This window comes from Sphaeramia orbicularis, chromosome 16 (genome assembly GCF_902148855.1).
Source record: "Sphaeramia orbicularis chromosome 16, fSphaOr1.1, whole genome shotgun sequence".
NCBI lineage: Eukaryota > Metazoa > Chordata > Actinopteri > Kurtiformes > Apogonidae > Sphaeramia > Sphaeramia orbicularis.
In genome coordinates, this window is record NC_043972.1 from 56,814,249 (window position 1) to 56,829,059 (window position 14,811).

At 38.6% G+C, this 14,811-nt stretch overlaps 3 protein-coding genes and 1 pseudogene across 15 annotated transcripts in view; 2 read left to right on the plus strand and 2 right to left on the minus strand.

Moving 5' to 3' along the window:
- The window catches only part of LOC115436250 (zinc finger protein 850-like), a 194,820-nt pseudogene extending 189,773 nt beyond the window's left edge, over positions 1-5,047 (plus strand).
- Positions 1-14,811, minus strand: part of LOC115435836 (uncharacterized) — a 1,131,008-nt gene that overhangs the window by 498,284 nt on the left and 617,913 nt on the right. The window lies entirely within an intron of this gene.
- LOC115436331 (zinc finger protein 658B-like) overlaps positions 1-14,811 on the plus strand; it is a 763,626-nt gene that overhangs the window by 263,384 nt on the left and 485,431 nt on the right. The gene's annotated exons all lie outside the window — the stretch shown is intronic.
- LOC115436291 (zinc finger protein 239-like) overlaps positions 1-14,811 on the minus strand; it is an 887,505-nt gene that overhangs the window by 222,219 nt on the left and 650,475 nt on the right. Inside the window, exon 1 of one of the 13 annotated variants that reach the window (XM_030159121.1) lies at positions 13,482-13,570. The exons of the other annotated variants lie outside the window; for them this stretch is intronic. The gene's annotated coding sequence lies outside the window, so the exon portion shown is untranslated. Of the gene's footprint in view, positions 1-13,481; positions 13,571-14,811 lie in introns of those variants that run through there. 13 annotated transcript variants of the gene reach the window in all.

Here is a 14,811-nt window from a genome sequence, read left to right on the forward strand (position 1 = left end):
CTACAAAGAGAAACTTCACACTTATAATCAACAGCTGAGGAATGCAAGGCAGTCTTTCTTCTCAAACATTATCACCAGAAACAAGTCGCTTTGGAAAAAAGCATCTGCCAAATGCATAAACATAAACAAAAATAATGCTCAAGCACTGTTTTCTACTGTTGACAGACTAACAAACCCCCCTGTGTTAACAGCACCTGAACTTCACTCTGCCAGGGCCTGCAATGACTTTGCTTTTTTCTTTACAGAGACAATTCAGCATATTACACAGGCCGTGAATCCCTCAACACCAGGTTCAGGATCTGTGCTGTCTAAAAACCATTTAAACACCCTGATGCAGTTTAATCCAATCAATGACCAAAATCTGGAGGACATTCTACACCTACTGAGCTCTTCCTACTGCTGTCTGGATGTTTTACCCACAGATTTTTTCAAAAAAGTTTCACACGTCATGGCATCTGACCTGTTACAGATTGTAAACGTGTCTCTAAGATCAGGAGTCTTCCCACAGACCCTGAAAACAGCTGTTATTAAGCCGCTCCTAAAAAAGAACACTCTAGAAAAGACCTCAATGAACAACTACAGGCCCATATCAAATCTTCCTTTTTTAGGTAAAATCATTGAAAAGGCTCCAGTGTCCCAACAGCTAAATTACCTCTTAACAGTCAACAGCTGCTTTAGCAGCTTTCAGTCAGGTTTTAGACCACATCACAGCACTGAGACAGCTCTGCTCAAAGTATTTAATGACATTGGCTTAAACACAGATCATGGCAGGTCTTCAGTTTTAGTGTTATTGGACCTCAGTGCTGCATTCGACACAGTCGACTTGATCGACTGGAAGATTGGGTGGGACTATCTGGCACAGTTCTTGATTGGTTTGCATCCTACTTAAAGGGCAGGGATTATTTTGTGTCAGTAGGTAACTTTAAATCTGAGCAGACCAAAATTACATGTGGAGTCCCCCAAGGCTCCATCCTGAGGCCCCTCCTGTTCAACACCTGCATGCTTCCACTTGCTCAGATCATAGAAAAAAACAAAATAGATTACCATAACTATGCAGATGACACACAGCTCTACATTTCAATGTCCCCAGGTGACCATAGCCCCATACAAGCACTGGGTAAATGCATGGAGCAAATATCTGAATGGACGGGCCATAATTTTCTTCAGTTAAACAGAGAAAAAACTGAGGTAGTCGTTTTTGGACCCAAGGAGGAGCGTCTTAAAATCAGCATACAGCTCCAGTCACTTCAGTTAAAAACTTCAGACCAGGCCAGGAATTTGGGTGTTGTCATGGATTCAGACCTGAATTTTAAAAACCACATACAAACAATTACAAAGTCAGCTTACTGTCACCTCAAGAACATTTCTAGGATTAAAGGACTGATGTCGCAGCAGGACCTTGAAAAACTTGTCCATGCATTTATCTTTAGTCGAGTTGACTACTGTAACAGTATCTCCTCTGGTCTGCCTAAAAAGTCTATCCGATGACCGCAACTGATCCAGAATGCTGCTGCTCGAGTCCTCACTAAGACCAAGAGAGTGGACCACATCAGTCCAGTTCTGAGGTCTCTACACTGGCTCCCTGTCTCTCAGAGAATAGACTTTAAAATTCTCTTGCTAGCATATAAAGCACTGAATGGTTTAGGCCCAAAATACATCAGAGACCTTCTAGTCCAGTATGAACCATCCAGACCACTCAGGTCATCTGATGCAGGTCTGCTCTGTGTTCCAAAAGTCAGAACTAAACATGGAGAATCAACGTTCAGTTTCTATGCTCCATATATCTGGAACAAACTACTAGAAAATATCAGGTCTGCTGAGAGTCTGAGTTCTTTTAAGTCAAAGTTAAAGACTCACCTGTTCACTGCTGCCTTTGACTAAAAGGCTTTTGACTTTTTAAATTTTATATTCTCTTTGAAACTCTGCACTGCAACTCTTACTTTAATGTGTGTGTTTTTATTTTTTGGGGGATTTTATGTGTTGTTTTCTGACTTGCTGTTTTTAATCACCCTTTACATGTTTGTTTTATAATGTTTTAAATGTGTTTCTTTTTATTTCAATGTCCTGTGTGAAGCACCTTGAATTGCCTTGTTGCTGAAATGTGCTATACAAATAAACTTGCCTTGCCATTATTTGCTTTTTCTGGTCTCATACAGGAAACACATCTCTTAAGGAGAACCCATCAAATATTGGTTGTTTTGAAAATGTCCTGTCGATGACCTAACAAGTTAATTTTGTCTATCTGCTTAATCTGGTCCTGAAGAGATGTGTTTGTTCTGTTACATTCCATTGCATTTCAGTGACCAACTCTTCGTCTTTCTCTTTGTTTTGATGTAGAAAGAAGCCGAAGGTGGATTTTAAGTGAAACCTAAAAGTTGTATCAGGAGAAGATCACCTGATTCCAGCAAATATGGAAGGAAAACTCAGTTGTGACCAGTGTGGGAAGACTTACACCCACAAGCATCATCTTAAGACACACCTACGCATCCACACTGGAGAAAGACCATATGAGTGTGACCAGTGTGGAACTGCTTTCACCAGAGCAAGAGAACTAAAAATCCACCAACGCATCCACACTGGAGAAAAACCATATGAGTGTGACCAGTGTGGAACTGCTTTCACCAGAGCAAGAGAACTAAAAATCCACAAACGCATCCACACTGGAGAAAGACCATATGAGTGTGACCAGTGTGGGAAGACTTTCACCAACGCAGCAACCCTTAGGAGACACCTACGTATCCACAGTGGAGAAAGACCATATGATTGTAAACAGTGTGGGAAGACTTTCATCCAGATGAATCACCTTACGACACACCTATACATCCACAGTGAAGAAAGACCATATGAGTGTGACCAGTGTGGGAAGACTTTCACCAACGCAGCAACCCTTAGGAGACACCTACGCATCCACAGTGGAGAAAGACCATATGATTGTAAACAGTGTGGGAAGACTTTCATCCAGATGAATCACCTTACGACACACCTACACATCCACAGTGAAGAAAGACCATATGAGTGTGACCAGTGTGGGAAGACTTTCACCAACGCAGCAACCCTTAGGACACACCTACGCATCCACAGTAGAGAAAGACCATATGATTGTAAACAGTGTGGGAAGACTTTCATCCGGATGAATCACCTTACGACACACCTACGCATCCACAGTGAAGAAAGAACATATGAGTGTGACCAGTGTGGAAATGCTTTCACCACTGCATGTAACCTAAAAAGACACCAACGCATCCACACTGGAGAAAAACCTTATAAGTGTGAAGAGTGTGGAAAGGCTTTCACCAGACCAAGTTACCTAAAAATCCACCAGCGCATCCACACTGGAGACAATCCATATGAATGTTACCAATGTGGAAATGCTTTCACCTCAGCAGATGGCCTAAAATATCACCAATGCACCCACACTGGAGATAAACCGTATGAGTGTGACCAGTGTGGAAATGCGTTCACCACAGCAAGTCACCTAAAAATGCACCAACGCATCCACACTGGAGGAAAACCGTATGAGTGTGACCAGTGTGGAAAGGCTTTCACCAGACCAATTAACCTAAAAATCCACCAACGCATTCACACTGGAGAAAGACCATATGAATGTGACCAATGTGGAAATGCTTTCATCTCAGCAAGTCACCTAAAAATGCACCAACGCATCCACACTGGAGAAAGACCATATGAGTGTGACCAGTGTGGAAATGCTTTCACCACAGCAAGTCACCTAAAAATGCACCAACGCATCCACACTGGAGAAAGACCATATGAGTGTGACCAGTGTGGAAAGACTTTCACCAGAGCAAGTCACCTAAAAATCCACCAGCGCATCCACACTGGAGAAAGACCATATGAGTGTGGCCAGTGTGGAAAGACTTTCACCACAACAAGTGAACTGAAAACCCACCAACGCATTCACACTGGATATAAACCATATTACTGTGACAAATGTGGAAAGAATTTCACTCAAATGACAGTGCTCGTATATCACCAACGTTCACACTGGAGAAAGACCATATAAGTGTGACCAGTGCGGGAAGTTTTTCACCAAAGCTAATGACTTAAAAATCCACCAACGGACCCACACTGGAGAGAGACCCTACAAGTGAATTCTGTGACAGATCTTTTATCACAGGTTCAAAATGTACTAAATATGAACGTGTCAAACATTTCCACAAAAGACAACAACTGAACAGTCGTACACAAAGTAAGACATTGGACTCTAGTGGAAAGAGTCAGTGTCATAACACACCTGAACAGTTTGAATGTTTCCAATGTGATGAAAGATTCTCGTCATCCTCTGCCCTCTGCTATCATCAGCACAGATGTGAATCATCAACGTCTGGACCAAAATGTCCCTCAGCATCAGATGACAAGAAGAAACACAGTGTGTGTGAACCAGCAGCACCCACTTCTGACAAGAACATCAGACTTAAAAACCTCCAGATCAGACTTCACAGAATCCAGATGTGAAGACAAACATCAGACTGAAGGCTGTGTTTTGTTGTCCTCAGAGTACAGAAGTGTGTTCTAATGCACCACCTTCACAAAACAGTGACGTTACTGAACCTCAACCTGCCACGAGGTGAAAAGTTCAACTAGTGGAGGTCAACAAGGACCTGGTTTCTATGGTGATACTACTTCTCATTGACTCTATGGACTTTAATCAGTAACTTGTTGTTGTGATTCTGTTGCTGGTTGGGGTTCACACAGTTGGATTTCCATCAGTTAGAAACAACATGATGAACATAATATAACTGAGACAGAATGACTGATGAGCTGGTAGTGGTTTAGTCCCAAACTGAGGCCGACAACATGAAGGAGATCACATTCCATTGGAGGAGGAAGTCTGTTTAGCAGAAAGTTCACAACCACCAAAGGAGACATCACAATGAGTCAGTGCTCCATCTAGTGGTCCAGTCTGGTACTGGTCTGGTCCAGTGTTTACCTGAACATCAAACTGGATTCAACATTTTTCCGCTGGTCTAACCCTGACCTGCAGAATGTGTTTGATTTGATTGGAAATGTGTTGAACTGCTGATGACTGTGGTAAAGAAGAACCACTGGATGAATCAGAAAGTTCAGGACATCAATGGAACTGGAACAAACATTTAGTCATGTTCTGTTGTTCAATGTTCTACTTAATCACCTTGTTTTATTCTAATTCTAAAGTGGACCTGAAACATGAGACAAAAGTATTTACCATAATCACCCTTTAACAGGTTCCACTCATTATTTGTTCAGTTACTTCTTAGTGTTTTACTTTTTCCACTTGTTGACTTGAATGAATGAATTGTTTATTTTGGTTTGTACATTAATCATTGCACATAGTACAATAATTAGAATAAACGTAAAAGCCAAAAAAGGAATAGTCTAGAAGCAAAAGCTTATTTTAGTGCCTCTCCTTTTCCCCTGATCCACTGCTGACATTAAATTAAATGTGTTCAGCATCGAACATTCTCATTATAACCAAAGAATCAACAACAACAAAATCACATCTACCATCTCAACTTCATATTCCTGAATGATTTTATACTTAAGGCTTTTTTTATGTCAGAGAAGTGAACAACTTAAATTCATCAAGTCCATCCCATAATTTCACACCCACAACCCAAATCCACCTAGACTTCACATTTGTCCTCACTTTAGTTCATTCACAAATATAAAAACCTCTTCGATTCTAATTACTCTGTTTTAATTTAAAGTAATCTTGAATGCTGTTTGGAACATTATTTTTTTACTTTATAAATCATATACAGTATTTAAATATATACAATATCCTGCAATTTGAAGGTTTTAAGTTGAATCAATCAATTATTAGTTGCTTCCAAATATCCTACTTTATTAATTATTCTAATAGTTCTGTTTTGTCATTTTACTAATGTATCTATGATAGTTTTTCTCCATATTTCTGCACAGTATGTTCAGTAGGACAGAACCAAAGAACAGTAGATCATGTACAGGCTGTTTTTGTTCAGTCAGTCTCTTGTTTTATACAGTATGTCTATAGATTTGGACACTTTACTTTGAATAGACTCAGTATGAGGTTTCCAACACAGTTTACTATCTATGATGACACCTGTAAATGTAGCTTCATAAACTCTTTCTATTATCAGTTGGTATGTTTTCAGTACAGGTTCTGTTATTGTCATGTTTATATCAGTGAAATATGACTTTGTCCTGATTTGATGTGTTATCATGTGCATCACTGAGTGTTCTTTAAGTCTTATTCAAACATAGACTCAGTTCCGTTTAGTTTCTTGCGTTGTGTGACTGTTTTCCAGCAGGTTATGGTGATGAAGGAGTGTGAAATGTTGTGTGTAAACAGATTCAAATGTGGTTGAGTTGAATGTTGACATGTGTCCTCCACACAGCACTGGGAGGATGACTCTGTTTGTGTGAAGGTTGGAGTTCTCCTCATCCTTCTGCTGTTGGATCATAGACTGTCAACAACATGGACTCCATATACTTTGAACTCATACACTGTGTCTAATCTGCATCTGATGGGTTTGGGGTCATGTATTGTGTTGAATTGTGTTCCCTGGTCACATTCTACACTCAGAGCAGATTCACACATTTTCAACAAATGTCCCAAAGCAGCTGCTCAGAGTTCAGTGAGGGTCAAAGGTCAAGGCTTTCCAACTGTCCTTTTTCCACCAACATTTTGAAGCCTCCTGTGTGACAGTTAGAATAGATTATTGGTATGTTCCAGATATCCTGTATTGTTTGTCAGAGGCTGGTCTGGCACTAAATTGTCAGATGACTAAATTTAATTTCAATATAAAAAACAAACGAGAAAAGATATGGAAAAAAAGAAAAAAAAAAAGAGAGAGAAGGAAGAAAAAAGAGAGAAATTTTTTTGTTATTATAGATTTTGCTTTGTCTAAGAAGACTAGGTTTTGTTTTTTCCTTTTTCTTTCTTTCAGTACAATTTTTTATTGCATTTTTTCATTTGAATTTATGTTTAAATATTTCATCTGATTGTTATACGAGATTTCTCATGTAATTATTACCTGCATTTTTTGAGTGCCTTTTTCATTTGATCTACATTTTTTATTTTTTATTGCAATTTTCTCATTTGATTATTATTGCAATTTTTTCATTAGATTTTTTTATTGCATTTTCCACTTGAGTTTTAATATCATTATTTCATTTGATTTTTATTGAAAGTTTTCGTTTAATTTTTTATTGCAGTTTACATTTAGAGTTTTGATGACGTTATTTTATTTGGTTTTTGTACCATTTATGGTTGCATATTTTTTTTTATTAATGATGGTAAATGGGGGTGGGGCTTATTTCGGGAACATTTTCAGATTAAACTTTAGCCCTGATTTTCTGATGCTACAAGATGTTCTAAGCACTCCTCTGCAATTTTTTTGAAATTTTCATCCAAAACCCCACCCCCCTACCCCGAAAATTACTTTTTCAATCCTGAAAACATGTTTTTTTTTTTTGCAACTTTCAAACCTTCTGCACTTTTGACAAAGTACAATGTGTCAATCTGCTCATGCTGGGCCGTAAATGTTTTTTTGTGAGACATGTCATGTCTTCAGAGTGCTTTGCAGGTCAAAGGTCACCCTAATGGTCAAAAATGCATATTTCATGGAATGAAGCTGTTAATGTGGGTTCTTCCAAATGTTGGGCTCAGGTTCTCTCCTCAGAACACATCTACTGACCACAAACAACTGACATTCAATAAGACACATTAAACAGAATTGTTTACTTCATGTATTCTCCATACAGACATGTCAAAAAGAACAAACGGTAGTTTCACATGGCTTTGACATTTACATGTATATGTCCTGTTGTGGGCGACAGCAGTGCGTGGTTAGCACTGGTGCCTCACAGACAGAAGGTCCTGGGTTCAATTCTAACACCAGTCCATGGGGGGTGGGACCTTTCTGTGTGGAGTTTGCATGTTCTCCCTGTGTCTGCATGGGTTCTCTCTGGGTACTCTGGCTCCTCCCACCATCCAAAGACATGCACTGATAGGTTAACTGGTTACTCTAAATTGCCCATAGGTGTGAAAATGAGAGTGATTGTTTGTCTCTATATGTTCAGCCCTGAGATGAACTGGCAAAATGTCCAGGGTGAACCCCGCCTTCACCCCTAAGTAGCTGGGATAGGCTCTAAGTGACCTAGTGAGGATAAAGCGGGTTCAGAAAATGAATGAATGACGTGTTGGTGATTCCCTCCTAAATGTGTGGAAGTGTTTCCTGCCACACTAATGGTAGCAAATTCAAATGGAATGAACATGTTGCAATATTTTGTCTCTAATGTGGCTCTGAAAGGGCCAAAGGCCTTGGGGGGGGGGGGGGTCCCACCAGGAAACCAGATGGAAGAGAACTGAGGACAGATTTGATAAATGTTGGAATGGTATGAATTTTTGAAAAAACTCAGCATTTTGGTGACCTTTAACCTACAACATGACCTTGACATTGGACTTTTCATTGTACAAAGTACTCTTATGATACAAAATGGCACTGACAAGATCATTAAATGGCCCATCATGAACATATTTCTACATTGCACTGGACAAAAGAGTGGAGAAGCTGTGAAAGTTGCGATTTTTAGAGTTAAAAAAGTAATTTTCAGGGTAGGGGGGGGGGGGGGGGGGGTTTGGATGAAAATTTCAAAAAAATTACACAGGAGTGCTTAGAACATCTTGTAGCATCAGAAAATCAGGGCTAATGTGGTATTTGATATTAAGCCCCCCCCCCCAATGGTAACAGACTCCATAACTTCTAAGCTTATTTATTTCATTTTTTTAAAATTTATAACCTCAAAGTTCTTTGTTTCTGTAAGTCTTGAAAATTTTACACGTGCCTGATTTAAAGTAAACATGTTATGGGAATTATGAATGTTTAAATGGAAAATTGATGAGAAAAGTGAAATTTATCTGATGTGTGTTGTTTATATTAGTGACTACTGGACTATGATAAATTGAAACACCTGTTGGACAGCGATCAGTTGGAAACGCAGGAAGACCTACAATATCGAAGCAAAAATAGTTACTCGGTGTACAAATATAAAGATAGCTTACGCGATAATCCATTAACGGAAATTAATCGTAGTTTTTGTGATTTACTGTTGCTGCGTGCCCAACATGTTAATTATCCGTATCACTGTCTTTTGAAGTGTGCATAATGGCTGTAGGTTGGTTTTGGAGGTATCTGCCCATATGTCTACACAGTCATTCAAACAGGGAAACACAAGTGAGTAAATAAAGAGTGTGTAAAGCTTTGTCATCCAGTCAGTACCTGGCTCTTCCTCTCAGTCCGATCAGTGTTGTTCTAAAAGTCGCTACAAGTCGCCGACTGACGCTTATGGGGCTTATGCTGCACAGTAGGTCGCACCCCCCGTCATCCTTCTCCCCCTCCAAAACAAATGTCAAAACTCATCCATTCCCAAAGACCTTTCCCTCCTGATACAAACCTTAACCATGTTAGCGACATTTCATATTCATAAAACCAAATAAACGCAAAATAAACCAAATAAACGTCACTTTGAAAACCAAGTAAAGCAATATTTGAACACAATTAAACCAAAAATCTACTAAAATATAGAACCCAGTTTGTAAATATTTAAATTCTGAGGATTGAAAATCACCTCAAAGTTTCCCAATGTTTCTATTTAATTTGTTTATTCATTTTCTTTTCTTTTTTTTCTTTAATATTGAATGTTTATGATTCTGATATTTGCTGTTTCCATCCCAATCATGTTAACCTGGCTTCTTTATGTTGTGTGGACAGGGTCTGTACCCATTTATGTGCCTGATTCTTATGTTCAATAATTTAAAAAAAAAAGCTTCACAATGATGGAGATCACTTACTGTCCAGGACGATACATGCTTTCACATCACAGTCTCCAAATACAATAAAAGTCTCCAGCAGCACCAGAAATATTTGCTAGATTTGTCGCTAGTTGCTTTTGAAAAAAAGTCATCAAGAGGATTTCAAAAGTCTCCAGATTTAGCAACAAAGTCTCCAAGTTGCTAACACTGACTCCAATACTCGGTGCTACTTTTGCAGTCACTGAATGTATGTGGGCTTTCCAGATCTTATCGTCTAATATCACACCAAGAAATTTGCTTTCATACTCTCTCCATATGAACTTCGTTTATCACTACATTTACCTGTGAGTTTATTTTTCAATTTCCAAACAGCATAGATTTTTTGGGGGACAAATTTAATGCTAATTTACTCGACTCCAACCATGTTTTCTATTTATTCATTTCTGTTCTGATGACATTGAAAAGCCTTTGCAAATTTTTCCCAGAGTAAAACATGTTCATATCATCTGTGAACAAAACTAACTTTAATTTACTTCAAACCTGTTCTAAAGGATCCTAAAGGCTTCACTAAATGATGTTTGAGGTATTTAAGGGTGTTTTAAACCTTTTATCAGGGGTTCGTCAAAGCCCCCTGGTGATCCAACAAAAGGCTATGCTATGATAATAATAATAATAATAATAATAATAATAATAATAATAATAATAATAATAATAATAATAATAATAATAATAAACTGCATTTACAAAAGAAGAGAAGACAAAAAGAAAGTATGTATTCTGAACAATTTAATTTTGTTCAAAATTGTTTAATTTCCTTAAACTCAGTTCTAGATAATCCCAAAGGCATTAATTACTGATGTGTGAGGAATTAAAGGTTGTTTGAAGTCATTTCCCAGGTGGTCTTTGTTTCCCCCGGTGGTCCAGAGTAACATTATACTAAACTTCATCAAAATGTCATTTTGGTCCAATTTTTGCATTAATTTAAAATCACTTCTAAATAATCCCAAAAGTATCTGTCAGTGATGTGTGAAGTATTTGAGGTTGTTTTAATCCATTTTCCAGGTGGTCGTCAAATTTGTAACTTTTGACAATGTTCCAACTTTGCTAGAAACATTTTGTGGGTAACTAAAAATGGCCGTCCTGTGGCTCAGGGTGGTAGAAGCCTATGGAGATGAAACAGGGACCAGGTTTCAAGGCCCATATGAGCAGAAGTCTGTGAAAGTTCACTACGAAACCTTTCCATCTTCACAACCCACAAAACAGGGTAGACAATCTAAACTGAACCCCAATAACATGTTCATTAATGTTAGGAGGTCCAGATGTTGATGAAGATCCAACATGGACAGAAGCAGAAACATGTGAAACTGTCAGTGCAGGGAAGTGATGTTAGATTGAGTTGATTTGGCAGATGTTCAATCTCTGCACATAGACCATTATTCTGATCCTTGTGTTGATTCTGTTTTCAGGGTCCATTTGTGACAGGTGTAGTAGACCACTGTCAGGGTCCAGTGAGCCCCCTTGTGTCCATTTTATGTACTGCACTCCATGTTGAACCTCATCAGAAATTACTGCTGTTGTGGTTCTTTTGTTGTTCAGTGCAGTTTATTAATGACATTGGTGTTAATTACCTCCGCCAAGGAGGTTATGTTTTTGCCAGGGTTTGTTTGTTTGTTTGTTTGTTTGTTTGTTTGTTTGTTTGTTTGTCTGTTTGTTTGTCTGTCCGTTAGTGTGCAACATAACTCAAAAAGTTAAGGACAGATTTGGATGAAATTTTCAGGGTTTGTTGGAAATGGGATAAGGAAGAAATGATTAAATTTTGGTGGTGATCGGGGGTGGGGGGGCCCACGGGGGGGGCCACTGATCAGCCTTGGCGGAGGTCTGCGCTCTCCGAGTGCTTCTAGTTTGTGTATATTTTCCATCCAACCACAGCTAACCTACAGAAGTGTGTGTGTGTGTGTGTGTGTGTGTGTGTGTGTGTGTGCGTGTGTGCGGACCATCATTAACCCTTTCATGCATGACGTCCACAGTTGTAGAAACATAGTTTAAGCTCACTTTCCAAAGGGTTATAAATGCAGTATTCTCCAAACCACATGGGAGCAGTCTCTATAGACCTGAAGCAACACAATGAAAAAAAGGATCATCTTAGTTTTATAATTTTAACTGCTCGATGATCGCATAAAGTTAAGATGGCTGCTGGTGATGACCATGTGCTAAATGCTCCAGGATTATCTGTCAAAATTTCTACTAGAGAAGGCTGAGGCAGGTGAAAAACATATTGGTGTGTAGAGGAAAGTGTGTTGAACAAATATCTGCTTTTAAAAATGAATTTTGATGAAAAATATAGTTTTTACACCCTGAAAATCAACTGTCCACACATGTGGATGCCATGCATTAAAGGACTAATATAAATATACAAATAAAAGTTTAAAATCCTCATTGAATGTAATATTAGACTAAATTTCTCATTTATATGGTTTAGGCATCTTTATATGTCTGATAAATGTTCATATCTTTGGGTATAAAGCAATAATCTTTCAACAATTCAAATAAAACTAGCATAATCACAGCTACATGTTATTTTGACTCCTTTGATGCATGATGCATCCAGTATTCAGACCACCATGAGGAGTTTCCCTCTAAACATGTCAGATCCTTCTACGTGTTTGTATATCCTATAAAGATATTAAACTCCCATAATGTTGCAGTTTTTTTTTTTTTGTCCGAGGCGATTTATTGATTTTTAACATTTTTACCCCTTTGTTGCATGGCGTCCACATACAGACACTTAAATATGTTCTTAATAAAACCATTTTTTTTTTTCAATTCAAAATGCATTTCAACTTTAGCCTAACTTTGAGTAGTAAAATCAGTAAAAAAAAAAAAAAAAATCTAGATTTTTTTTGGTTTATATTTCCTGCATGACTAAACTCCTGGAGTGCTGCCGTCTTTGTGACAGAACACTGAGGCCACACTTGGAAACACCAGCATCCATCCATCTACACATACATCACACTGACCAAGGCAGCTCATTATGATGGGATGGAAATCTGTTTGTAGACTTTTATCTGGACTCTGAGACAAATGTGTGGTTTTTGTCGGTGGATGAAAATAATCCTAAATGTGTTGTTTGATGTGTCCACATGAGTTAGTTTGTCCTGTGTGTGGTTGTGAACTCCTGTTTGCTGAATCATCCCAGAACTTTGCCGACTGCTCTGAGCTGATGGAATATGTGAGTGTCCAACTGGTGCTGAGTAGAGTTGTGTTGGTGTTTAGTGTTGATCAGGGACTGGAACCCCAGGCATATATGATGGTGTTGTGGAGCTGATGGAACATGTAGACTCGTCCTCTGATGCTCTTCAGATGGGACTGTCCTTCAGCGAGGGGTTGAAGGTCCATCCTGTCCAAGTCTGGCAGATCCACTGTGTGTCCACCAGTCCAAGCAGGTCAGGGTTTCTCACACATATATTTTATTAAGATATTTGAACTAATGAATTTTGGTTTAGTTCATCTTACAGTTTTATGTTAAACTTAACTAGTAATCATTTATGCTTTCAGATTGTATTAAAAAAGGTTAAGTTATTCTGTAAATAGCTCCACAACAAGTTACTTTAAATTCATGTTACAAAATACTAACCACAATCAAATACATAATAATAAACCACAGTATGCAGTCTACAAATAAAGTCACCTTGTTCTGCCCTCACTATGTGTGAAGCCACCCTTGCAGAGCGAGGCAGACAGTTAACAACAGAAGGTGAAGAAGAATCAGGAAGAGACCAATTTGTGTTTTCTTTCTTTCCCTTCTTTTAATAAAATACAAACAAATACATGTATTACAATGTGTGCTGAAATATGTTTCCACTGTAAGCACTTCTTAACTTTTACCCATCCTTTTTAAATGTATGAATTAACAACCATACATGAATTAAACAGCTAAATATTCCAGCAATTACAAACCAATCAAATAAGCATGTACAGCATATAAACCATATGAAATTAACTTAAATATGCAATAAGGGGCACAAAAAATGCAGTAATCTTGTACAGAATGTACACTGTAAAAAACCTCTTTCTGAACTGCATTAACATTACATGTAATCTAACTGGCATGAATCAAAAATACTCCAATGCTAATAATATGCACAAGTTTCTCCCTGAGTGCACAAATAATTTGCTAGTAAAGGAAACACAGCAATTGCTACCAAATAGCGTCTGCATTAGCTCTGAACTGAGTACATACAAGCTAGCACTGACACAAAACAGACTGCCACCTGACTCAAATATTAGCAGTGAACAGAACGCTTCTACCACAAAGTGAAAGCTTATTTGTGCTCTGTAAAAGATGCTAGCAATCATGCTTCTAAGTTAATGACAAAATAATCATAAAACTAATATTTACAGATGTATATCTGCCCAGATTTATCGACCAGAATGAAAGCTGCACATAACTTCAATGGCGTGGCCAAACAGAATGATAACAGTACATACAGGGCGCCCACAGATGGCGCCATTCAACAACTTTAAGAGAAGAACACACCTATGAACACAAAAGTTAATAGAAAGCCGTTCAATGAGCCGTTCAATTCAGCTAAAACTGAGATTACAGTTATAAAAGTCCGTTCACATCAAACCCTGAGCGCTTACCGCCTGTCTCTCCAGAGTCTCAGTGAGTCATTCACACTGATCATTCTTCTCTGATGGTTTCCACGCTGTAACGAACTCCTCTTGCTGTTGTTGCCATGACATCCTCTAAGCTCCCAGTACCCAACAACATTAGTGTCCGCCATTTTAAAGGGTCTGGGAATGTGTACCTAATTTATAAATTGGTTCCACCTGGTTTCTCCCGCAGAACTTGTGTTAACAGTCAGTACAATGAGAGTGAGAGAACAGATATACTGTATGTTCAAGGGAGAAGCCAGGAGAGTTTGGGTTCCAGGGGAGCCGGCAGGTGTCCTCTGACCCGGAGAGAGAGCAACCATAGTCTGAGCAGGACCAGGTCCACCTGCTCCAAGGATTCA